This window comes from Fukomys damarensis, unplaced genomic scaffold (assembly GCF_012274545.1).
Source record: "Fukomys damarensis isolate Sample0158 unplaced genomic scaffold, DMR_v1.0_HiC HiC_scaffold_20, whole genome shotgun sequence".
NCBI classification, from domain to species: domain Eukaryota; kingdom Metazoa; phylum Chordata; class Mammalia; order Rodentia; family Bathyergidae; genus Fukomys; species Fukomys damarensis.
In genome coordinates this window covers 30663015-30689699 of record NW_022900932.1, presented here as the reverse complement: position 1 = coordinate 30689699, position 26685 = coordinate 30663015, and the positions used below count along the sequence as shown (strand labels likewise).

Below are 26685 nucleotides of genomic sequence, written 5' to 3'. Positions count from 1 at the left end.
CCTTTCACAAATAGGCCCAAATGCATTGTATTTACTGCTCTGAGACAAGAATATTGCTGTTATAGAACTGTTGTCTCTTAACTAAATCAACATTTTTCTCCCTGATAATTAATAGCTTTAGGCACAAGAAATAATGAAGAGTAAGGTAATTCCTGAAACTCAGCAAGCAGCTATCTCAATAGGTGTGAGAAAGGCTTGACTTGAAGAAACTTGGTTTGGTTTTAATCTGATGAGGTAAATGCCCAGAAAGTCATAGAATCCACAATATGTGTAAAAGGTGGTTTGAGCACCACTGGCTCAAAGTGAAAGGGAGAAGGATCCCACACACTGAAGACAGGTCTTTCTACCCTCAAATAACTATGAGCAGGAGTCAAACTGAAAGAACTACTGAGCCGTAAACATAGCCTAATTTTTTTAAATAAGGTAACTTAAAAGGTGAAATTAAGAAAACAGAGATGGAGAATTCTTGCCAGGAAGCACTACTGATCCTGACTCAAGTAACTGGGAACAACTTTATGGCTGAATTTCAGAATTACTATAGACCAGTGGTGTCTATACAGCTCCCACCCCCTTGACCCCCTACCCAATTCTTTGCTTAAGGGACTATTGCTGTTGTTTTGTTTTGTTTTGTTTTTGGCACCAGGGATCGAACTTTGGACCTTGCACTTGCGAGGCAGGTGGCAGAACCACTAAGCTAAATCCCTGGCCCTTAAGGTACTGTTTTTAAGTGTATTTTTAACTGATGCATAAAAAAATAGAAAGTGTTACATATTAAAAAGATACCATCTAATGTTCAATATATGTATATATCATAAATTGTTTAAATCAGGTTAAACATTTTTAATTTTTTGAGGCACCTCCATACTACTTTTCGTAATGGCTACACAAATTTATATTCTTACCAACACTACCCAAGTATTCTTTTTCTCCATATCTTCATCTGATCCTTGGCTACCTTTAGCCTTTTTTATAAAAGCCATTATTATTACTAAAGTGAGATAGTATCTCATTGTGGTTTTGATTTGCATTTCTCTAGAGATTAGCAATGTTCAACATGTTTTATGCACCTCTTGGACACTTGTATGTCTTCTTTTGAAAAATGTCTAGTTCAATCTATTGTCCATCTTAATAATGTTATTTATTTTTGCTATTGAGTTTTAGAGCTCTTTGTATATTCAAAATATCAACCTTTTGTCTGATGTATCTTTATACAATAAAGATCTTTCTTCTATTCTGTAGGTTTTCTCTGCACCCTATTGATTGTCTCCTTTGCTATGAAGATGCATTTTAATTTGATGTAACCCATTTGTCTACTTTTGTTTTTGTTTCCTTGCTTTAGAAGTCAGGAACAAAAAAGGCAGCCCATTCCAATGTCTTGAAATGTGTTTCCTATGTTTTCTTGTTAATTTCATAGTTTCAGGTCCTGCATTTAAAACGTTAATCTATTTTCAGCTTTTTTAATAAAAGCTGAAAGATAGAAATCTTGTTTCATTCTTCTGCACGTGGATATCTCATTTTCTCATCACCTGTGTTGAAAAGACTGCCCTCCCTCTAATGTGTGCTCTTAGCACCTCTGTCAACAAGCCACAGGCAATAGATGTGTGGGTTCACTTCTAATCTCCCTACTCTGTTCCCTTAGTCTGTTTGTTTGCCAAAATTATGCTGTTCTGATTACTCCAGCTTTGTAGTGTGCTGTGAGGTCAGATAGTGTAATGCCTCATGCTTTTTTCTTTTTGTTTAAACTTGCTTCCACTATTCAGCGTTTTTTGTAGTTCTTACAAATTTTTGAAATTTCTTTAGTTTTGTGAAGAATGTCACTGATATTTTCATAGAGATTATATTGTATTTGTCATTTGCCTTGGGTAGTATGCACATTTTAATAGTACTGATTCTTCCATTCCATGAACACAGAGTGTCATTCTACATATTGCATTCTCTTCAGTTTCTCTCACCAATATTTTATCATTTTGATTGTAAAGATATCTCTTCGATTAAATTTATTCCTAGGAATTTTAGTGGCTACAATAAATGAGATTGCTTTATCAAAATTAGCTACTAGCACATAGCAATGCTACTGATTTTTGTATGTTAATTTTGTATTCTAAAACTTTGCTGAATTCATTTATTACTTCTAATAGCTTTTGGTGGAGTTTGGGGACTTCTATGTATTAGATCATGTCATTTGCAAATGGTGACAATTTGGCTTCTTTTCTATTTAGATGCCTTTTATTTCTTTTGCTTGCTTGACTAAGTCAAAAATTTTCACCACTGCTGAATAAGAGAGATAACATGGGCATCTTTGTCTTGCTTCAGTTCTTGGAAAACTTCCATCTTTTCTTCATTTAGTATATTAGCTATTAGCTTATTATAAATATCCTTATTATGAAGATGTACATTCTCTCTGTCTCATTTGTTTAACATTTTTATCATGAAAGGATGCTAAATTTTGTTCAATGCCTTTTCTATATCTACTAAGATGATCATATGATTTTTGTCCTTCATTCTGTTGCCATATACTGCATTTCTTGATTTGCATATATTGAACCATCCTTACATTCCTGGGATGAATCCCACTCAATCGTGATGAATAGTCTTTTTAATGCATTGTATTCAATTTTCTAATATGTTATTGAGGATTTTGGCACCTATGTTCATCATGGATATTGGCCTGTGGTTTTCTTTGTTGTTGTGTTCTTCTCTGGTTGTGGTATCAAAGTGTTGCTTCCCTCACAGCATGTATTTGGAAGAATTCCTCTATTTTTTGGAATAACTTAAGAAGTGATATTCATTTTTTTATTTTGTTTTGTTTCATTTTTAATGTTCAGTTGAAATCAACAGATTTCTGAGCTTTTTTTTCATGGGAGTCTTTTTATTAGTGACTTAACCTCATTAATTGTTACTGTTTTGGTTTTTTATTTCTCTGTGATTTAGGTTTGGTGAGGTTTATGTGCCTAGGAATTTGTCCATTTTTTCTAAATTATAAAATGCGTTGGCAGATAGCTGTTTATAACAATCTTTAATAATCTATAGTGTTAGTTGTACTGTTTCCTACTTCATCTCTGGTTTTATTTGTTTTTTCTCTTTTTCTTAGTCTAGCTAAGAATTTGTCTATTTTGTTTATCTTTTCAAGGAACCAGTTTTGTTTCATTGATGTTTTGTTTTATTTTTCTCTGCACATCTGAGTATTAGATGAGGTTATGGTTTACTGTTGGCACACAACATTGCCTGGGCACTGAAGGATCAGGCATTTGTCCTAGTCTTCCTAATCTGGCTGTGTTTGTGCCTGTCTTTCCAGAAATTTTAAGCAAGCTGCTTGTGTTCTCTAAGTCTGTAGTCACTTCCACTATTTCAGAATTAGGTGGCACCCAAGTCCAGATTCATCAGAAGTCTGCCACTGATGTTTTGTCATTGTCTCGGTACAATAGAGTAATATGAGCCCGAGCTTGTTCCAAAGGCACTGTTGGAATATTGTTCATTAAGAGCCATCAGAGTACCTACAAAGAATATTCTGTTTCCAATAGCCTCTGCCTAGAACCAGGAGAGGCCAAGATGCCAGATCCAGACTTACCAGCATGAGGTCAGACACTGTGGGACTCATAGTTCTGAGCTGAGTCACTGTGGATGGACCTGCCTCAGGGCCCTATGTCATATCATTAACCCACAGACTACCAAGACCAGCCCAAAACTGAGGTAGAAGCAAGGCCCACACTAATGTAGAGTCCTTGGTGTTGATGACAATATGTGGCACAAGACTGCTGCAACCAGCTACTGGTAGTTGGAACAGAAGTCCAAAAGATTGGGGCTGCATTTGCTTCTGTAGCACCAGAGTTGCTTCAGATGTCTCATCCATAGACAGGATCTTTTTAACTATGCTCTTGCTCCATTTCTCCTTCTACATCTCTGAATGGAAGTGACTACTATGGTTAGCCGATCATGGTGTCAGTCTTGTATCTTAGGATAATACAAGCATGGGAGGGCAAGGGGTAAATAGCTTGTTTCTTTGGGTCACAGGCCTTCAGAGAGGAAGGACTATATTTAAAGAGCAATACTTGCCAAGGAAACCATATCTATACCTGCACCAATTGAACTACTAAAATCCTAGACTTTGATTGAATGCCTTTACAGGCAGAAACTTTAGATTCAGGAAAAGGTGATCATGTTTTGCATTTGGGAAGGATGTGCACCATTATGATCACAGCATAAACTGGAAGACTGTGTTTTTCATAGGATCATAGGATTAAACAAGAATATGTCCCATCCCATAAATTGTTGACCGTAATCTTGTCAGTCTTGATCATGAGGTGGAATCTAATACCCCTCCCACTAAATAAAGGGTTGCCTTGGTGGCTTGCTTATAACCAGTAGAGTAGGGTAGACAGAAGTCACATTGCGCAATTCATGAAGCTAGTTCAGAAATCATTCTCCATTGTTTCCTGGGCACACTGAATGTCTGTATGCTCTCTCTGGGAATCCATGCACCATGATATGGCAAGGTCAAGCCACAAATAAAGGCTGTCTATGTAAGCACACTGGCTGACAGTCCCAACTGAACCCAGCCTATGAATTATCTTAGCCCTAGCATCAGAGATACATGATGCAATTTCCAGATGATTCCAGCCAGAGCTGTCTGAATCACTCTCCATCATTTGAAATTTCCAAGGTAAGACCTAAAAAGCCATCTGTGCACTGACCTGTCTAGAATCCTGAATCTATGAGCAAAATTAGTCTGAGAGGCTGGATGTACAAAAACATAACCTAAGGAGTCCAAATACTATAGTATACAATACATCTGCTACTTAGCAACATGTGACTCTTTCCCTTCCACTTTTATGTGGCCATTTAAACTGAAATAGTAATTAATTTGAATTTACAAACATTAGTTTAGTCTTTAGTCATAGCAGTCATACTGCAAGTGCACAAAAACACATACAGCTAGAGTCTACCATATTAAACAGTAAAAATTTAGATCATTTCCCTCACAGAAAGTTCCACTGGAGGATGCTAGTCTGGAAGATACAGTTTGTAAGTGGTTTAACATGGGTTGCACACTCAACTGTTTTCATGATACTAGGAAGGTAATATAAATGGAATGAACACACTGATATCAACAATGGAGACAGCCAGAATTATGGAAAATTAGAGATCATACATCACATCTCATGACTGACATTTTTTTAACCTGATGGTACAAAAAAAAAGCAAATGCAATAGCTGGATATGGTCTATAGACCAGTAGTTTTTGACATTCATCTTTATGAATAGTGGCACAGTACCTTAGAAATCAGGACTGTCCCTGAAAGTCTAGGAAGAATGGTCATAATTGATATAAAATCAGTAGTATGCTGATGAATTAGTTGTTTTTGTGCATTGTAGGTTTAGCATTAAATTCTCTTACTTTGAATTGAACATGTTGAATTGCAACTAGTAAGTAATTTCATCTAGGATCACAGTGAAAAAATAATTAGAAAACTCAATAAGATACATTAAATAAAAATCTTAAAACTCCAACATCAACAGATTGTTTGAGTTGAAGGGATCCTAGGGAACTTAAAGCCTAATCTATTTATTTTATTTGAGGAAAGAATGAAAGCAAGAGTGGTTAAGTGGCTGGTCTAATATCAAACAGGTAGCTATTAGCAGAACCACTAGGAGCCTGCTATCTGCAAACATCTGTGAAGCAATGTGAGGTCACTTGTTTGATAATTGAGTGAGTGCTGAAGTAGCAGGTTACTTGCTATCTCTACTCCAGTCCTAACAGCAAATTTATGTTGAATAGAGCTTTCAATAGAAATTGTCTTCTTACTTTTTTTTTCAAAAACTCTGTGTTCAGGGCTCTGTAACCCAAGACAGAAATGTCTTCAATTAGAGAGATTGCAGAGCCCCTCAAATAACTCAAAGCCAATCTTGAGAACGTACGCCAGACTCAGAAAAAAAAAAAAATCGAACAGAACTACATAGACCGTATTATTACAAAAGCTTTCAGAAATCAAAGACACTCAAAATAGCTCTGAAAGTTTCAAGTCATTCCTTTTAGTCCTGGCATGTTTGTTATTTGTGATCCAAAACCTATGTGTACCCATAAATGCACTTATTTTCCTTATTCTATCTAAGAACAATTATTACATATAGCTGCTTGAAGAAACACCAGCTTCCACTAAAATTAGCTTAACCTTTTGGCAAGGTTTGATTCCTCCTGTCACCACTCCATTATGAAACAGTTCTGACAGCCAAGAAACTGTCAGCACAGAAAACACCTAAAAACTGTTCAAAGCAAATATAAGCTACAACAATATAATAAAAAGATATTTTGTCTTTGTTCCTTTCTCCTGGCATGGAGCTCCTGAATTCTTGTAATTGCCTGAGTATTAGAGGTGTCTTTTATTGTTCATAACAAGCCCATTTGGATCACACCTGAGTTTATGCATGAGGTAATTTAGAGTAGGGTTCCTGGAAAGCTTCAAGAAAAGAAAGGACTGATCGCCAAAACCCCATGCAATGAAAGAGTTGGAATTTTCACCCCAACCACCAACCTGCAGAAAGAGGAGGGGGAAAGGGCTGGAAATTAAGTACTATAGAACCTGTCTCTCTACCTGTCTTCTCTCTCTCTCTCTCTCTCTCTCTCTCTCTCTCTCTCTCTCTCTCTCTCCCTCTCTCTCTCTCTTCTTTCCCTCCTTCCCTCCCTCCCTGTACTGGGTATCAAACCTAGGGTTGCTCTACTACTGGACTGAAGTCCCAGTTTTTTGTTTTTTGCTTTTTATTTCAAGATAAGGACTCCTTGAGATCTTGGGACTTGAACTTGTGATCCTCCTGCCTCAGCTTCCCAAGTGCTGGGGTTACAGGCATGGGCACTGCACCTAGCTTACAAAATCTCTGGAACAAAGAGATCTGATGAACTTCCAGAGTGGTGAACACATCCACGTGTGAGGACAGCGGTGCATTCCAACTCCTCAGAGGAAAAAGCTTCTGCGGCTGTACTCTTCCAGACCTCGCCCCTGTGCCTTTGGCATCTGATTGCTCCTCTGAATCCTTTGTATTGTCCTTTATAATGAACTGGTAAATGTAAGTCTAGTAAATGTTTCCCTGAGGTTCACGAGTCATCATAGTAAATTACCAATCCTAAGGAGGGTGTCCTGAGAAACCTTTGATTTTAGACATTTTATCCATAGAGAAGAAAATCTGGGACTGGTGGTTGGTAACTCGAGGGGGCAGTCTTGTAAGTCTGAGTCCTTAACCTGTGTGATCACCACTAAGTCCATTAATTCAGAATTAAATTGTAGGGTACCCAGTTGGTGTTCAGAGAATTGGAGAATTGGTTGATAGGGGGCCACACAATTGTCATCAAAAGTGTTTTACTAAGGAAAAATCGTGTTTATTTTAATTGCACTTAGATGCAAAATATTTCATGAGGTTTTGTCCCCCCTCATGAGCAAACTGGCACCACAAAAGAAAGTATTCCCTTAACATAGCTTTTTCAAATGATAAGATGTTCCACATGCTAATTAGGGCTCTGTGAGGGGCCTCACCTTCAAGGATGAGTTGTTTTATAAATTCCTGTGGTTGCAGCCTCTGACTGTGACAGAATTTGATAAAAAAAAAAATCTTACTTAAATGCTAATAAGAAACCATTTTGGTTAAGGACTTTGATGTTACATAAGCAGTGTGGATTGGAGATTCACACTTAATACATAATTAACAGGTTGGGTTTGTTTTTTTCACATGTCTGCTTATTCCCCAGAAATTACATTAAAACTTTCCTGTTTTCTTTAATATCACTTCCTAGATATTAAACAGATATAGCTAATTTTATTAAATCTAGAAAGTGTTTTGTTTTGTTGAGGTTTTTTTAATAATACGATTATACAGAGGCAAGTTTACTTTGAAACTTTTAAAATCTAAGCTTACTGTTCAAAAACCTGATTTTTTTTTAAATGTTATGACTGAAAAAGAGCAGGATCAAAAAAATCTAAAAATAGTCTTGAAATTTATCAAGACAAATACAAACTTTGTGTCATGCATGGTGGCCCATGCCTGTAATACCAGCACTCAGGAGGCTGAGGCAGGAGGATTGCCACAAGTTTGAGGCCAGTCTGAACCACATAGTGAATTCAAGTCCTGCGAAGTGAGACCCTGTCTCAATAAACAAATAAATTTTTTTAAACTTTGTATAATAACAATTCATATAATTGACTATAAAGTCAAAATGTTGTTCCCATGATATTTCCATTAAGTTCTGGGGACTACCTACAGGTTATTTTAAAATACAGATTTCTGAACTCATCTCAGATTTATTGACTCACTTTCCTTAGAATCTGCATGTCAGTAAGTTCTACAAAAGACCCTGTGTTCATCAGATAAGGTAAATCTTCTTGTAAAACAAAGAATTATTTTTAAACCTAAAAAAAGAGACATAACATAAGGTTTTTGGAAACTATCATATGGATAGAGTAGTATTTTCCTACTTAAGCACATTTCATCTAATTTTGTTGTAAGAGTTTACCTTCAGGGAGAAAATATATTTTACTGAAGTAATAGAAACTAGTCTACCACATTACAATGCACAAAATAATTCAGTCAGTATTATTAATACTTGCAAATCTATTAAGATCTGCAGCCATCTGATGTTCTAACTTGTTCATTTCTTTCTTTAGTAATAAAAGCCAAGGCAGAAAAAGAATTAAGAAAAAAATTTTTACGTATTAACAAAACCAAATTTGCAGACCTCTTACAGGAGTTTCAAAAATGACTGTGATAGAACAGTCTGTACAAAGTTAACGAAGGAGGTCTGGGGTAATTCTGCAGAAGATTCGCTCTGAGTGACTTCATCAGATAAAGGCTTATTAGAGAAGAATGAAGACCTTGTTGGCAGGGTGGAAGGGAGAGGTGGCGATGGCAGGAACAGCTGCCTCCCTTCTGGAAGCCTGCAGAGCTCGATTAAAATTCAGCTGCAGTTGTGAATGATATACTGTATTAATGCACTTCCAGTAAATGTTTTTTCTTGACAATTCTAATACAATTTCCTGAAAGCAAAGTCATACATTGAAAAATGTGTTTTACCACGGACTGATTTGGATTCTCAATAAATCATTACTACCATTTAGCCTTGCCTAAAAAAAGTGTGCTTGCTAATACCTGTTTTTCTGAAAACGGAAATATTTAAAATAAATTGGCATAAAACAATTCTAGTGAATTAAATTTTAAGAACTTTATGTGTATCAACTTAGCCTTCTTAGGAGATAGTTAGCAAAATTAACTTTACATTTATGCCAAGATGTAATGAAATAAACAAGTTACATTCATGTTTTAATGTGATTTTAATAGTCAAGAAGAATTTAGCAAATATCTGCCTCATCAACTCCAGCCTCCAACAGCAAGTCATTGCTATGGTCATTAAAAGTACATAAGTACATCATCCAAAATTAGATCGATCTATTAACTGAGATTAAATTATAACCATTCATTGTTCATTTTTATCAAATTAAATATCGGAAGCCTGGCTCCTGGTAGATCAGATGTAATTTTAACTAGAAAGGGGCACATGGCTAAGGAGTTCTCGATATGAGTTGAAAATTCTTGATTTAACAAAACTATGATTTATTGTGATTTATCATCCTCAGATATCTTTAATAATAGAAAAGGTTTATGTAGGAAAATTTGCTTGTCATACAGCAAATTTTGTCATTTTCACCCCTGGAGTTGACAGAGTGGAGAAAGAAAAGCACTTATTCTATTATCTTATTGATGGTCAAGTTTTTCCAGTATTAAAAAATGCTAACTCTATAAGGGCACACTGGCAACCAGTCTAATAGCAAGGATCATGGACTCAAAATCTGCCAACTGGTATCACCAGGTGCATCGAGCCACCAGTGAGACTATTCTTTCCCTGTAACAAGGCATGCTCAGCTTCCATTAATTTGTTCTCTGACTTCCTAGCACAGTTATGCTAACGATGATATATCATTTTCTATTTTAAACCCTCATTTGGGTCTGATTCACTGGCTTTGGGAGCCATTATTCTTAAGAGTCAATCTCTTAATCCCAGAGTCCATCCTTATCTACACCCAATCCAAAATACACCCTTATCGTAGCCAATATAAAAGTTATATAAGTAGTAGTTATACTGCATTACTTAGGAAATACTGGCATGGAAAAATGTTTGCACATATTCAGTAGAGATGCAGTTGTTTTTCTAATTTTGATACAAGGTTAAGGTTGGCTGTATCCTTGTGGACACGGAAGACCAACTGAAACAAGGGAAATTAGCACATTTTTTCCAAGGCCATTCAGACCATGCAGAGTAGACAGAGAATCTGTCTGCAATGGCTTCTTCATTCTGCAGGACTGAATTCCATCATCCAGAAGCAAATTCCCATCATTAAATCATAGGTTGCTTGATTAAAAAAAGAAAAAGTGAGGCTACAAGGGTGAAATAGCTCCATTTCTAAAACAGAGAAATTTGAAGATATTCAGTGATCAGTGACTCTGCTGTTGCTCAGCCATTTCACATCTGTACAAGTCCATAGCACATATGAAACGCTTCAACAACAGTGCCTTCACCATGGTAATATACGATTCTACTAACTTCGCAATGTATCTGTCTCTTAAAGGTAAACACAAATGATATTGCTACCAAATGACTGCAATTAATTTATAAATGTAGCATAAAAGAGCATTATTCACAGTAGCTAAAAGATGGAAACAATCCAAACATCCATCTATGAATACACATAACAATACACCAACACAAAAAGATAGCATTTAGTCATAAAAAGGAATGAAATATCAATCAATATGTGATACAATATGGATAAACTTCCAAAATAATACACTAAGTGAAAAAAGCCAACCACAAAAGGTCACGGTGTCTGATTCTACTTATATGAAATATTTTGACTAGATAAATACAGAGACAGAAAGTATATCAGTGGTTTACAGGGAACAAGGGAGATGAAAGTCACAGACTGCAAAAGAGATAATGTCTCCTTTGCAGGTGATATAAATGATTTGGAAGTAGGCAGGGGTGCTTCTTGCACAGTATTGTGAATATCCATACTAAACTCTGCTGAGCTGAACACTTTAAAATGTTAATTTTATTCCATATGGGTTTTATATCCCTTTGTTTGTTTGTTCGTTTGTTTTGTTTCCAGAGATTGAACTTGGATCCTTGTGCTTGCAAGGCAGGCGGCAGCACCACTGAGCTAAATCTCCAGACTGGATTTTATATCCCTAATAAAATAATATTTGTAAAGCTATCCACTAAAGTTTGATTAAAAATTAAATAAGATTTGAAACCTTTTGTAAAAGCAATGGGAGAAAAATCATTTGACATCTGACGTATTACAGATTCTAAATAACACAACATTAAATAATCATAAGAATGACTACACTTAATTAAATAAAATAATGCTTTGGACTCTGTTATGCTGCGATTATTTTTCTACACCATTTCAATAGAGATTAGACATTCATTTAGGCAAATGCATGATTACTTCTTCCAAATTATATGTTCTATTTAGAGAACATTTGTAGCTAAAATAATAGATTAGCAATTCTGATCATTGTTTTTTTTCTAACAACTTTTAAAATCTGCCCTTGTTTTAAACTTCCAGGATTTAAATTATGATGTGTCACGAAGAAGTTATTTTCTGATCATGGCTATTTGGGGCTCTATGAGCTTTGTTTACCTGAAAGTTGAATTCTTTCCCTAAACTGAAATTTTTCTGTTATGATTTTGGTTCTGTCTTTTGATCTTTCTGTGACTCCTATAATTCTCAGGTTAATTTTCCTTGAGTCATCCAGCAGCACTTGGATCCAGTTTCCATGGTTTCCATTGGCCTCTTTTTAAAAAGGTATCTCTGAGTAATGGTCTCCTGCATCAGCCTTATCGTCTAGTTCTAGTGCTCTCTTCCCTTTGGTCATTTCTGCTACCCGTATTTTGAGTGGATCTTTCTATATCCTGGATTTCTGTTTGATATCTTTGCATGGTCTCTGATCCTTTACCAAAATTGTCATATATGCCTTGGATGGTCTTGATTGATTCACTCTAATTTTTGTTTGTGTCTTCTGTAAACTCACTGATCATTTCATCAGTTAAGTCCCTTTATTTGTTTGGCTGCATCTTCTTTGAACTCACTGAACATCCTTGCTTTGTTTTGCTTTGTTTTGTTTAGTTTTGTTTTGTTTTTCGAGACAGGGTCTCACTATGTAGTTCAGGATGGTTTTAAACTCAATATATAGCCCAGGCTGTCCTTGAACTCACAGCAGTCCTCCTGCCTCAGTCTCCTGAGTGCTGGAATTATAGGTGTGCACCATCACACCCCAGCTCTCAACACTGAGCAGCTTATTGGTTTGATTATTTTATGTCTTCTTTTATCCCTTCATACATTTCATTTGATTTTTTTACTTCCTCCTCATAGATCAGATTTTAGCATGTTAAGAATCCCTGGAGGAATCTTGTTGCCTTGTTTTCTCATGTTTCTATTTTTATGCTGGAGGTTGAGGATCAGAGTGGAAAAAAATCTATCACTAGTATGGATATCTCTTTTAGTTAGTGTGTGTATCTCAAGGATGTGATCTTGGCTTTGGTTATGTTTTGTTTTTATCCAGTTCTTCAATTTACTGTTCGTTAAATCAGCATCTCAGAGCCAACCATATCATCCATTGTGGACATTAAAATTTATTTTAACAATTTCATCCTTTTTTCAATGACCCATAAAGACTGTGGTATAATACTACGGCCAGGTAGACTGGGATGTATGAGATGAGGACCGGAAAAGGGTAGAGGAAATGGAAGACAGTGTATCAGTAGGAAGAAAAAAGGAGAAAAAGAGGTAGCATGAAAGGAAGGAAGGAAGGAAGGAAGGAAGGAAGGAAGGAAGGAAGGAAGGAAGGAAGGAAGGAGATCAAACTTCGTGGGTAGTGTTTTTATAACTGGAATGGGTGGCTGGTGGAAAGGAGGTTTGAGAGAATAATTGTAGGAGTGAGAAAATGGATGCAGAAAGTGGGACGTGTAATTGGAGATTGAGAAAAGCCACGAGAAGGTCAGGACCTGCTAATACAACAATAGTAAGTAATCTTGTGTCTGGACCTTCTATGTACAATTTTGATGAGGGTGACCGCGACTCTCCCAGGGAAGGTACTCTGTAGATTAAAGCACTGGTTAATTCTTATTCTCCTTTCCGTTTATACAGATACTTCCTAGATATATTTGATGAAAGAGAAAAGGAAGAAAGAAAGAAGGAGGGGGAACCCACAGATTTACAAAACCAACAGAATTAAACATCCTCTGGGTCTTATTCACAAGTGCAGAAGCTGACTTGGGCTAAAGCAGGTCTGCACAGACCGGTCCGTTTTGTTCTCGTCTGCTCCTCCGCCCTCCATAGGGCGTCACTGCGTCCACGGGAGGCCTTTTCTCCTGCACCTTCTCATCCCACAGCCCACTCTGGTGACTCACAGAGACAGCCCCTCCTAGGATTTGCTCTCCTGCCTGCCAGGGAGTGAAGACGTTGGGAATCCAGGCGCATTTCTGAGCCCACCTCTTCTCTGTAGGCCACAGGCTGCTTCGTTTCAGTTTCACGCCTGTGGCCTGTTGCTAGCTGACTTTTTTGCCTGTCTTGTGTTCAGACAGTCTGAATTGAATTCGAATGTGGCTGGGCCAGTACTCGCTGATTTCGAAAAGGGCTTTCTCCATCGCGGCTCCCTCCCCTCCTGGATGAAGGAGAAGCTCTAGGCTCAAGCTCTAAAAGGCCCCCCGCTGAGTGTACAGCTTTATCCTCTGACTACGCTGCCTCTCTCTGGCTCTGTCCCTGAGTCTGCCTCACACTACTCCACAGGAACTGTGCTGCTAAAGGCATTCCGTGTTGAGCCTTTGGCTGGGGAGGAGGGGTCCGCTTGCAGGCCTTGAATGGTGGGCACTGCCCAGTTTTGAGGACAATGGGAAGTGTTCACCTTGTGAAAGAGTCCTGTCCATCACAGTCTGCAGCTCCCTGAGGCAGGACTTTCCCAGCACCTACTTCTGGACTCTGTAATCAGTGCCTCATCTTGGTTCTTTGTTTTCCCACCAGCCCTGCTTGATGCTGGTCTGGTCTTAGACCCCCAGGTGATTCTCTGGCTTTCATTTTCTCTGGTGCTCTCATTTGCAAATGTCTTCCTCCTCCCCGGTTCAGTTCGGAGCCTATCCAAAGGCTCTGCTCCTGAGTACCAGCTTGCTTCCTGGTGAATCTCCTCAGAGCTCCCTTCTCGTCCCTCTGCCTGGAGCTGGACGTGCTACATGGCCCCTTGGATGTTTGTAAAGTTAATGTAATGGTTAAATGGTGAGCTGGACAGTACTAAGAGGTAACCAGCTTTTGAAAAACAGAGCCAGAGTGATACCAAGACTTCAACACAGAGAAAGGCAGCAGCTACAAAACCAGAATGGAGATGTTTTAAGTCTAAATATGGTTGGTAATAGAAAGGGCAATCTAACCTTAAAAAACACTGTGATACCAGGAGACACAGTGGCTGGTTAATGATATTAACTGCTCATCCATAGCCTGAAGAGAAAGTACTGCTGCTCCCTTTGAGCTCCATTTCATCTTGAACTGGATCTCACCGTCCTGCTTCATTGTTCAAGCTCCAGAAAATCCTCATTACTTTTTTTTCCCCCTCTTCTCAGCTGTGCTACTAGTTTCTATCATTCTGCTCCTGCTAATATCTTGGATTTCATATCCATAATTTTGAGTCACAACAGCATGGCATTGTCTCCTATCAACATTTAAATTCACCTAGAAGGTGACTGTGTCCACAGACTCTGGGGTTTGGGACTAAATTCAGCGGGCCACGGCTTTGGCCCATGTTGTTCTCAGTCTCATCTAACATAAAGAGACTTTTGATGTCTTACTTATAACTGAAGCAGCTCCTACAGTTTCTTTCTCATATTTCTTCTCTCTTCATTGAGGCTCAAATTTTGTATATATGCTTATTTGCCTAAAAGAAATTCTGTATCCAGTGAAAGGCGTCTCTGAGCTGGGCAATGAACATTCAAGCCCAGCCTGAGCCACCCAGAAAAGCCCTAGGGTCAGAACTCCCTTTAAAGGCCCTGAGTTCAATCCTCGGTACACCAAAAATTCCTTTTTAAAAAAGGTATCTGTATTTTGCGACATTAACACAGTATAAAATAACCTAAAACATGGAGTCAAATAGTCACATGTGAAAGGACCACGCCACATATTAGAAGGGAAAATCAAAAGAAGCCAAGGGGCAGCAGTTGCTCCCTGTCAGTCCAGTTACTGAGAGGTGGCAGGGGGCTTCTAAGGATGCTGAGATGCAGGATTATTAGCACTAGGGCCAAGTACTGAATTGTTCTGTTTGAGGTCACTCAGATGTCAGAATTTTACCAGGGTAACCGAGCCAACAAAACCCATCAGGTTAGGTGATTGTGAGCTAAACAGTATTCAGCAGCTGCCCAGCAGGCACACCACAGCACTGCTCTTGACAGTGGTAGATAAAACTAATGCATCCCCACAACTTCACACGATCCCAACATGTACGATTTGGAGAAGGTGTGGAAGCTATTGTATCTGGGTGTTACTCATCTTAGGCTTTCTGTGGGAGAACCTGACTTCACAGTCCACGGTTTCAAACAGCAACTGTAAATCATTTGACACAACTGTGTTAAGCAATACTCATTTGCCAACGTGGATCAAGCTTCTAGTCTGAGTAAGTAGAAAAGTACAACTAACGTGTGAACTTGACCTTAGATAGACTGCTACTACAAAAATCAAAGGGAAGAAAAGGTGTGAGCAATAGGAAAGGGGAATAATGAAAAATGAAAACAAGGGGCCAGGGTGTAGCTCAGTGGCACCACGCGTTCCTCTCAAGAGCAAGATCCTGAGTTGTATACCCGGTACCGGGGGAAAAAAAAAAGAAGAAGAAGAAAGAAAAGAAAGGAAAACATCCTTTATGCTTTTACTGCACTTTTGAGTTTCCAAAAGAAATCTCAGGAACGTTCTCCTTTGATTGTTTCCATCACATTGAGAGGTAGGTGTAAAAGTATCACCTCATGTTGATATGGCAACATCGTGTCAGAACGTTTCAATGAGGGGGCAAAACTTGGACTTAGCAATTGTCGAAGACGAAAAGCTTAGCTTTAAAAAGGACATTTTATTTCATGAAGTGTTCTGCCCAGCTTATTAGGAAAAAAGATGAGAAAGAGGAGGAAACATAGCTGAAATGAATTATTCCCACTTCAGTCAGGTGTCTGAACGAGTATCACCTGGTAAGAGACGCGCTGACCTGAAGTAACTGTAGCTTCTCATCCGCTCTCCCCATTTCTTACCTCTTTGTCTCTGGACTCTATCACCGGTTAACACACTGTTGCTAATTTTTCTTCTGTTTTCATCTATGGAATGTCACTTCCTGAGTGGAGGCTGAATTGGGGTTTTTTGGGGTTTTTTTACTTGACCTTATTCACTGATGTAAACCTACCACTTAGAATAGTGCGTAGGGGATGGTTCAGTTTGTCTTAAGTGAATAAATGAGTGGATAAATGAGGATCTTCCATGTGCCAGCTCTTTTTTGGGCTGTTTATGGGTCATCTCTACCAAAGGAATCAGCTCTCTCAACTACAAAGATAGGACATGTCAAGCCTTCACAGGTCAGTTTCAAATGGCCAAGATAATGCTATCCATGTTTAAACAGAAAGTATTTGTGGGACTGTTTCCTGGGTTATGGGGTAGGGGACAGCTGAGTTCCTGCTCTCTCTTGCCTTCTCTTTCTACCCCTACCTATCCCCACATTCTTACACTCACACACAGTTTCACTCCCACAGAAAGAGCTGACTCTTTCCACTTCCAGTCCACCCACACCACCACTCAGGTGCCTGGAACTTTCTGCTACCTACCTTTACATCTCAGTTCTTACTAATAAGCTCTTGGTCTCAGCCTCAAAAGAAAGAATAAGATATTTTGTAGCTATGATGAGTTTAAATAAAACTGTTCAGATTCTTTTCCCAAATGCAAAAGCTTCTACCAAGATGCCCCTAAACTGCAGAAGCCACAGAAAGCCACCAATCCACAGAATCCCTTAACTTCCTGAGTAATTCTGTATTCTCAAATAGCAGAAATCACCATGTGTGTTTCTTAAAGAATCCAGAATCTTGGGCCAAGGATTTAGCTCAGTGGTTCTGCTGCCTGCCTCACAAGTGCAAGGTCCCAAATTCAAATCCCAGTACCCCCCCCCAAAAAAAATCCAGAATCTTTCCAATTTATCTTTTTCAACCTATAGTTAATCATATATATATATACCATATATAATAAAATACATATAGTTTTTTCAATGAGATTCAATCATCTCCATTCATTTTCATCCAGGTTTTCTATAGAAAAGTTTCAGCCTGAAATGACTGCAGAATCTGTGCTCCATTGGTGGGGCGGGGGAGTAACAAGCCAGGCAAAACCTTGCATAGTCCCAGAGTGCCATCTAAGGACCACGAGCTAAAATGACAGCCTCCACATGAGCTGAAGCCCAATCCATGAAGCTGATCAATGTCCTTGTGGTAAAGAGGAGATGAATTTTTGTTAGATTCTTATGCAGGACACTCTCTGTGACTTTTTGGTTCTCTGGGTTATTTCAGGGCAAGTAGGAGTCCCCTCCTGGTCATCTGGCCTGTGACTATGATCTCCGTATAGCAGAGGTAGTTCTAGCAGCAACAGGCTAGATAGAAAAAAAAGAGATCCTCCTTTGAAGGAGTATCATCCTGCTTAGAGTTAGCTGACCCCACATTTATACAGATGCCTCCAGTCACAGGTTGAGGGTGTATTTCTCAGAAGGAACAGCTGAATAGTCAATGCTGTGGGTTTTTTTGTTTCTTGTTTTTGGGAGGGCTTTTGCGGGGGGTTGTTGTTGTTGTTGCTGTTGTTGTTGAGACAGGGTCTCACTATGTAGTTGAGACTGACCTGGAACTCACTATGTAGCCTAGGCTGGACTCGAACTCACAGTGATCCTCCTGCCTCAGCCACCCAAGTCCTGGGATTACAGGCGTACACCACAATGCTCGGCTTATGTTGCGTGTTCTAAGGAACTTGAAACACTTGCTCTTTTTGCAAAAGCGATGATTCACATTCTCACTTGTGCCTGTCACTGGATTAGATTCTCAAGCTAAAAGGTGACCAAGAACTTGATTGACGAGAAAGCCAAGGAAGAAGAAAACAGATGACTAAATCTATGTAATAAGGCTTTATCTGTGAGCAGCAACAGCGATGGTGGCAGACTCAGCAGGCTGAGGTAGGAGGACTGCTTGAGGCCAGGAGTTTGAAACCAGCCTGGGCAACATAGCAAGACTCTAAAATTTTTTTTTTCATTTGTGAGACTAAATGAAATGACATGTTTCAAACTCTGCTTATCATATGAGTATGTATTAAATATTAGTTTCATCAAAAAAATTTTAACAACAGATTTTAACAAAATGTAAGAGGAAGAAAAAAGAGGGCCTCCTCTGTCCCATTGCCCTCAGTGCTGACATTTTCTCCCTAGTAATCCAGGGTCTGAGTCCTTCTTTCGAGCATCTCATGAAGCATTGGCAGCCTGGTCCTTTCATTCTGACCCTATAATATCTATTGTGCCTCTTTCTACCTGTCTTTACTGACTTCTGCCCTATTCAGTGACTCCCCGCTGAGGCAGAAGGATCACAAATTTGAGTTCTACCCTTCCCCCCGCAAAAAAAATTAAAGGGGAGCTGCACATATAGTTCAATGCAAAAGCCCTGGTTTCCATCCCCTGTGTGTGAAAGAGATACATCTGCCTCCGAGTTTGTGAAGAAATAGAAGATATTTTTTTGGAAAAGTGTGTCGAGGCAATTGCATTAGACTGTCTGAGATTTAGCCTGAGAGGTTACTTGTAGGGGAGAGAGTAAATAGACCTCAGTACTATTTTATGGACATCAGCTGAGAAAGGCTTAGCAAGGAGCTAGAAAAAACCCACAAGGAAACTGCAAGCATGTGGCCTCAACTAACAAGGACAGGATTGAATGAGAGAGTAGTCTACAAAGAATCTATGAAAGAGTAAACCTAAACACTTGCCTTGCCCAGAAGGTTCTGTTTGTTACAGTTCTGGCCAGGTAAGAGTTTTCTTCCTCTCCTCTCTTTTCTGGTTATGCCAACCCCAAGGATCCATAAACTATGGTTAACCAGGAGAGAGAGAGAGAGAGAGACAGAGAGAGAGAGAGAAGGAAAGAGAGAGACTTGATGAGGAAAGGAAGAGAGTAAACCACATCCCCTTCTCCAACTGCTTGCTCCTTGCTCTGTCGAGCCTAAACTGATAAAGGGGTCGAGGGACTCGATGTTAATTCAAGTTCATTTTTCCTGTGACATGAGAATGGACATTTTAATTACTTGTCTTACCCAAATGTAACTGATAACTTCGAGGGAGAGAAACAAAAGTCAAGGTGCTTTGTAATTCCATCCCATGAGTCATGCTTATTCAAGGGTATAGTTGACCTACAGTTAAATAAATACACAAAAAATTTAGCTATTTATATCACTTTTGTTCTCCCTTGTATCTTATACTGCCCTGAATATAAGAGGTGTTCATTTTTCTCTTTATCCATTCAAAATTACTGAGCTACCGCTGTGTGCCAAGACACTGGTCAGAAACTAAAGAGTAAGGTGACAGCAGCACAGCGCTGTCTCCACAAGTGCAAAACGCTATTGAATGGATGACAGGTAACTAGAAAAATGAAAACATAGAGCACAAAATGTCATGTAGATATGAGCAAAGTGTCACTGAGACAAAGAAGGGAGTAACTCATGCTTGGGAAGGCCACAAGATGACACAATGTATTAAACTGTGGAGCTGCTCAAGTTAGCTTTGAACTATTTGCGTTTTGTTTCCTTGAAAATACTTGAATCTAAAAGACACAGAAAAATCTTAATATCCCCAAGTGAAGCCCAAGGAAATGATGGTGGAAAAACAAGTTTCTGTCTTCCGCTGTGGTAGGAATACAACTGCTCAGAACCAAAGGTGTCACAGGGCCAGGGGAAACCATTCATTGTACCCCTGCCAGTGATACAACCTTAACAGCAGGGGCCTTCTATGGGTTGACATTTCTGAGACCCCTGGGTAGAATCTCCTTTCAGTCCCAACTCCATCACCAGAAATTTCTTACAGAGCAATATCTCACCAGACCTATCATAAAAGTTCTGGCTCCAGTTAAAATGCAAGTACCACTGAAGAGGGAACAGAGAATTACGATTACTTTACAGCATAAAGGAATTGTTAGACTATTTCCTGACCATAAGGTCCAATACAGAAGAGAAGGAACATTACTGAGATTCAGGGTAGCAGAAGAAGAGCAAACATGCTTTTTCCAGATTCTCCAGAAAACAGACTGTAAAACAACTTGCATGCAGATTTGTAACTGATTGCTTTAGAGAGCAAGAATTCTGAGGGGTAAGAGAAAAAAGATTGAACAAAGGTAGTACTCTTCTGAAATGTGGTTGCAGCAGAGGTGCCGGTAGACCCTAAGCTGGGATAGCCCTTCAGAATTATCTCGGCATGGCAAGAAGGCCAAGCTTTGTGCCAGCAACAACTAGGGCCTTAGGCCACAGGGTATACACCATAGTGTCGCCTACAGACACTACTGAGGTTAGAAAAACGAGAAAACTAAATTGTGTCTATAGAGGAACACAAATTTGCCCAACTCTACTATTTATCTCATCTCTAGCTATTTCCTCACTTGTTCAACATCTTCTCAGTATTAACTTAATAACCTATAATTTTTTCTAGCTCCTTAATACTCAAGTATCTCTTTGAGAAAACAAGTAAAAACATGTTGTTATATACAGTTCCTAGGAGCTACCATATCATCTGAGTTTCTCCAATGAGTTCAAAGATCTCATCGGGAGATCAAAGAGAAAAAGACACTGCAATTGAAGTCAGCATGCGCTTGATCAGCTTTCTTCATCAGAAGTACTCATCTAAGGTGTAGCCCATGACATGCGAGGAATAGTAAGTATATCACCAACGTGCCTTTGCATTATTCTTTCTAATCCTATAGGCCCCTGGAAGTAGTTAAAGAGCTTCATGGCCCAGAAACTTCTATTTTATAGTTTTCTAGTGCCAGGAAATTTGCCCTGTCTGTGTGGCCATTTGGCTTGGAAGAAACTGATATCCAAACCCGCATCATGGGCAAACAATGTCTGCATCCATTTTTTGGCCAAACATTTCTTCTGTGCCTAGTACGCACCAAGAAATGTGTTTGGCCCTGGGAATATAGAGATAAGAAAGGTACAGCACCTGATTTCTAGAACCTCAGAAAGTCAACACAGAAAAGGGATGGCTGGAACTCAGTGCTATCAAGCAAAGCTCTACAGACTTGGACAGAAAACAACTTGCCAGGCAAAAGCAATCTGTTCTTCCAACAACTCACTAATCTCTGCCAAATGACGCTAATACTCACTGCCAAAATCTCAACAAAAAATTATCTCCAAGCAGTAGTGAGGTTCCTATGAAATAGGATTTGAACTCCTCTCTGTGAGCAGCCCGTGCTTTGTGAGTCCTACAATGGCTCTGTGATGGTAGACTTCCATTCCCCAAACTATAGAGTAAATTGTGCTTCATGCCAGGCCCTTCCTTCTAAGCCTAGTCAACCCACTGTGGGTTGCAGAGCAAATGAGATACTACTGAGCTACAGTCCCAGTCTTTCCTCTTTTCTTTTTGACACAAAGTCTCACAAAATTGCCCAAGCTGCCCTTGACCTTGTAGTCCTCTTGCCTCAACCTGCGGAGTAGCTGGGATCACAGGTGTGTGCCACCACACGCAGTTGCTACTGGCATATAATAAATAAAGGAATTCTAATGCAGAAATTCAATGTATTTAAGTTCTAATATTCTTTCCTAGAACTTTCTTAAGTTCCAATCTCTGCTTTACCACCTACTGAGAGACCCTGAAAAAGTTAGTCTCATCAGCCTTGTTTATTGTAAAATGGGAATGCTAATATCACCTACTCCACATGGCGAGTGTGGTATTAAATGCAGTTAGAGAGAAAGAGAGGAAACAGCAGAATTCCTGCCACATAGTAAGTGCTCAACAAAATACAGTTATTAACTATTAATCACAATACAAATGAGGAAAACCTAATTTCTGCTTTTTAGATAACATTCATTACATTTTTTAAAGTTACAGATGAAAAGAATACTCAAACAAATATATTTCTATTGTAGAATATATCTGGAAAGTGTTCAGTAAAGGGTAACAGTGATTATCTTACAGCAGGGGGTAAGAGACCAGAGGACTGAGGAACAAGAAACAAGAAAGAGACATATTTTTTTACTATGAATTCTTTAGTGCTGATGAAATATTCTTTACAATGTGCACATTAAATATTCAAAAAAGGAATTATTTTAAAAGGAGTAATCTATGCCCACATAGGGAAGGAATTAATATCTGATAGCTAGATGCTTATATAAGATGAAGTAATAACCATAAAAATGACAGTTAATTTGCCCTGAGCACTTATCACGAGCTTCTCCTCATGGACCCACTTGATCAATCCCCACAATACCATATGCAGCCAATATAATTAGTGTCCTTGAGCATAGATGATGTATTATTAGCATTCACAAGTTAGAGGGAAGGCAAAACAAGGTTTAATAACTTGGGAATTTCCCCCAGCTAATGAGCAGCACGACCATGACTGGAACTCAGGCAGCTTGGCTCTACAAATGGAGAGATTTATGAATATATCACCTGTAAAAAGCCATTTTAATTATCTATAAGTATTTAGGAGACAAGATGACCAAATGCATTATGGAATCTTGGCTTGGATCCAGGAGCAGAAAAAGAACAGTTGTGAGAAAATGAAGAATTCCGAATGAAGTCTGTACTTATAAAACTTATGAGGACGGTGCCCTTATTAACTACTTAGTTTTGACAAATGTAGCATGGTTATGTAAAACGTTCACTTTAGAGGGAGCAGGCTGAAGGGCATGGGAGAAATCTCTACAGTTCATTTGCAGCTTTTCTGTAAATTTTAAGTTAAATTGAAGTAAGTTGGTTTTCTTAAAAGGCTCTTTGTGATTGCAGCTGCCTAGAATGAGGACAGTATGGGAAAGATGCCCAGTGAAGGGACATGGTCTCTGGTTTTCAAATTCTGCTCTGTTCCCATGTTTGATCAGCCCAACTCCATGACCCAGTGACTAGTCACATCTGAACAACCTATTGATATCCCTGGTATTTCAGAGGTATCTGAAGATTAAAGCCATTTTATAGGAGAGAGAATGAAAAATCCAACTCATCATTCAAAAAAAAAAAAAATAACAAATATCTGTGGGGCCAGAATACGCCGGAACTACTGATCCTCCTCACATCCAAATTAAATGTCAGGATCCAAGAGAGAGTAAACAGTAAGTATTTTCCTTGTTCTTCCAAGATATTGCAATTCCTTTTTTGATGTGTCTGCTCTGCACCTGCCAGATGAATTATTGAATATATGAGAGTGAAGAAAAGCCAGAGCTACTGATCAGTGAAATTGGGTGCAAGTGTGTGGAAGAGCCGCACTGCTGAGAACTCCGGGAAATGGCAGCATCACTCAAAGCGAGCAGGATGCTGCTGTGAAAACATGACATTACTTGGACGCCTAGATGCATAAGGCTCAGGGGAAAGGTTCTTTTAGGAGCCTCGTGAAACTTGTGATTTGGGGTCTGTTGCTTTTCAATGAAATGAGACCAGAACTTAGAAGTGTGGCCGAACTGTAGAGCTGGACTTCATTTGTCAGACTGTTAACATCAGAACTCGTTTCTGGAAAAAAATAAATCCTTGAAGCATTTTGTTATTTGCCCTCTGACGACTTTTGAATTGCACAATCTTATATTTAACCAACAGCATAAGTGGACTCCAGAGGCAAAGCAAATGTCACAAATGTGTGCAGAATTCTAACAAATTCTAACATTCAGCACTGCGTGAGCAGGATTTCTCCTTAGTTTCCCTTAGCCCAAGGGGCACTCTGGAGATCCTAAGCTCTTAAGAAAAAATAATTGATCCACAACTGCTCATTTTGCTTCCAAGTCAAAACAATTAAAGGCACATGTTCAGAATACCTATGTGATCTTCTACAACAAAGTAGAAGTGTTGGTTTTCATGTGATGCTAAGGCTATTTGCTTATAACCTGGTAGTTCAGTTACAAAAAAAAAAAGAAGAAGAAAGAAGAAAAGAAAGAAGCAGGTCCTTAGATGAGAAATCACATTTAAAAAATTATGTGGAGGTGTTTCCAACAGTAACCAAAAAGGAGGAAGAGTGGAGGAAAGTAAAAGAAGCTATATGAGGCTGGGATTCCAAAGTCCCACAGCCTGATCCTGCTGGGGATCTCGGGAGTATAACCTACGCCTCAGACAGTGTACTGATTCAGTGCACCATTGCTGGCTTCTGAACTGACTGAGCACCAGACAGTCACTGGCACAAGGCCACCCTGGATGCATCTCAGTTCCCAGACATTTCTGCACGAGCAGGTAAAGTAATGGCACTCCTCCAGTAAGAAGCACACCTGTGGCCAGAATCACACAGAAGTCAGTGAAGGGTTGTACAAAAAGGGCAAAGCATACAAGAGGTTCTTGGCAGACATAGCAGAGCACCACGATGGCCAGAAATGGCTGTTACTATTAGGAATTTTGGTCTTCCTGGCCCACATGTCACAAAAGTTACAGAAAGGCATAATTCAGTACAGCAAGACACTTACTAGGCACCTGGTGTAACTTGAATTCCTGAGTTTCTTACCAGAACCTTATACTGTTGTGGTGTTTTTATTGTTTTAAATTGTTGTTATGTTATTCTTTATTATAAATCACTATTAGTTTTATCATTATTGTTGGCTTAGTTTGTAGTAGGTTATCTGGTTAACCTTATAGTGTATAATCAAGGATATTTGCATCAACAGTACAGGTGTAGGGGACGTGGGAAGGGTAGGGGAAAGGAAATAAGGGAAAAGAAAAATATGAGAAAAGGAAAAAAATGGAAACAAAGTCTTTGTAAATAGGGGAGGGGTGAATGGAGGGCAGGGGTAAGGGGAAAAAATGAGAACCATTATCTGTCATGTAAAGGTACAAGATCGGAATGATAAATGTAACTATATTGAATACTTAAAAAGTACCAATAAACTCAATGAGAAAAAAAACAGTACTTTGGTTCTGTAATTCTCTAATAGACTATTTATAAATTATGTATATATCAGGAAGAAGTATATAAATCACATTCCTATTGCTACAGTACTTGCATAATTTTCCCAAAGAGTATTTGTTTGATTGATATTAATATCTTTTTCAAAAAGTAGGGTTGCAATGGAGGGTCTGTCTCCTGCTCCTTAAAGGTTTGAAATCTGCTCCTACAAGACACCACCTTCACCCCTGGGCAGCAGGCTACCAATTCCACCATCACTGTCTACATGAAGTGAAAGGTTATCCATTTGGTCTAGAAATTTAGCTTTTGAAAGGGAAGGATGGGATTTTGATGAAATACCATGGGAAACACATTCCCCAAAGAAGAACTATAAATATTTCTGCTTTTCTCACAAGATCTTTGTACTTGCTCAAACTAAATGAAAACTGGAAAAATTCCTAAGCCAATAAAAAATTTTATCTACTCCACTTCCATGGAAAACATATGAAGCTATTATGGTCACAATAATTCATAAATGTTAAAATGGTAGAAATTTTAGACTTTATCCATTCAACCTCTTCAGTTATCAGGAAAAAAAAACTGAGTCTCTGGGAAATGTGATTTGTTCATAATATGGTTCTGTGTATTTCCAAACCAGTAATTTCTGCAAAACACATCCAATTTAAGACAGTAATTTTAGTTTGCCAAAGTCACAATTAATCAAAGAGAAATACCCAACAGGTCAGCTCATATATCTTGGTTATTTGATATCTTGGGTATCTGAAATGAATCGACACTTCTCAAGTGAATACAAATGACCAAGAAATACATGGGAAAAAAATGTCCAACATTGCTGGCCGTTTGAGAAATACAAATTAACACAACACTAAGATTTTCTCTCATTCCAGAAAGAATGGCTGCCACCAAGACATCAACCCATAACAAATGCTGGCAAAGCTGTAGGGAGAAAGCCTTCTTCACTGTTGGTGGAACTGTAAACTGCTACAGCCACTATGGAAATCAGTACGGAGATTCCTCAAAAAATTAAAAATAGAAATTCCATTTGACTCAGCTATTCCCTTTCTGAGAATCTTCCCAAAAGAGTCAAAGTCATCAGTGATGTATGTATATTCATGTTTATAACAGTACAATTCATAATAGCTAAATCTTGGAAACAGCTAAAATGTCCATCAACAGATGAATGGATAAAGAAAATGCAGTGTTTATACACAATGGAGTATTACTCAGCTACAAAGAAGGATAAATTGAGTCATTTGTGGGAAAATGGATGTACATTGAGACCATAATGTTAAATGAAGAAACTCAGACACACAGCTTTAATCCTGCATAGTTTCTCTTATATAAAAAATTTTGTGTATCTATATCTCCATATCTATATATATTGAAATAAAAAACAGATAATAGGAAAAAAGAGGGAGAAATTATTGAAATCCAGTGTGGACGATGTAACTAAAAGTGTATCTTAACTTGGTACAATAGTCTTACATGTTTTATATGTTCTTTGGCCTATTAGTCTAGAATACATACATACATATATATATATT

At 38.6% G+C, this 26685-nt stretch overlaps 2 long non-coding RNA genes across 3 annotated transcripts in view; both read left to right on the top strand.

The window, feature by feature from the left end:
• Positions 1 to 15436: 15436 nt before the first annotated feature.
• On the top strand, positions 15437 to 26059 carry LOC104847734. The gene is made up of 3 exons (XR_776225.1): positions 15437 to 15693; positions 20817 to 20979; positions 26029 to 26059. It is a non-coding gene; the product is annotated as an uncharacterized LOC104847734 (long non-coding RNA).
• Positions 26060 to 26207: 148 nt separating this feature from the next.
• LOC104847738 overlaps positions 26208 to 26685 on the top strand; it is a 10025-nt gene continuing 9547 nt past the window's right edge. For both annotated transcript variants that reach the window (XR_776226.2, XR_776227.2), the window contains exon 1: positions 26208 to 26241. This is a non-coding gene — a long non-coding RNA (uncharacterized LOC104847738). The remainder of the gene's footprint in view (positions 26242 to 26685) is intronic.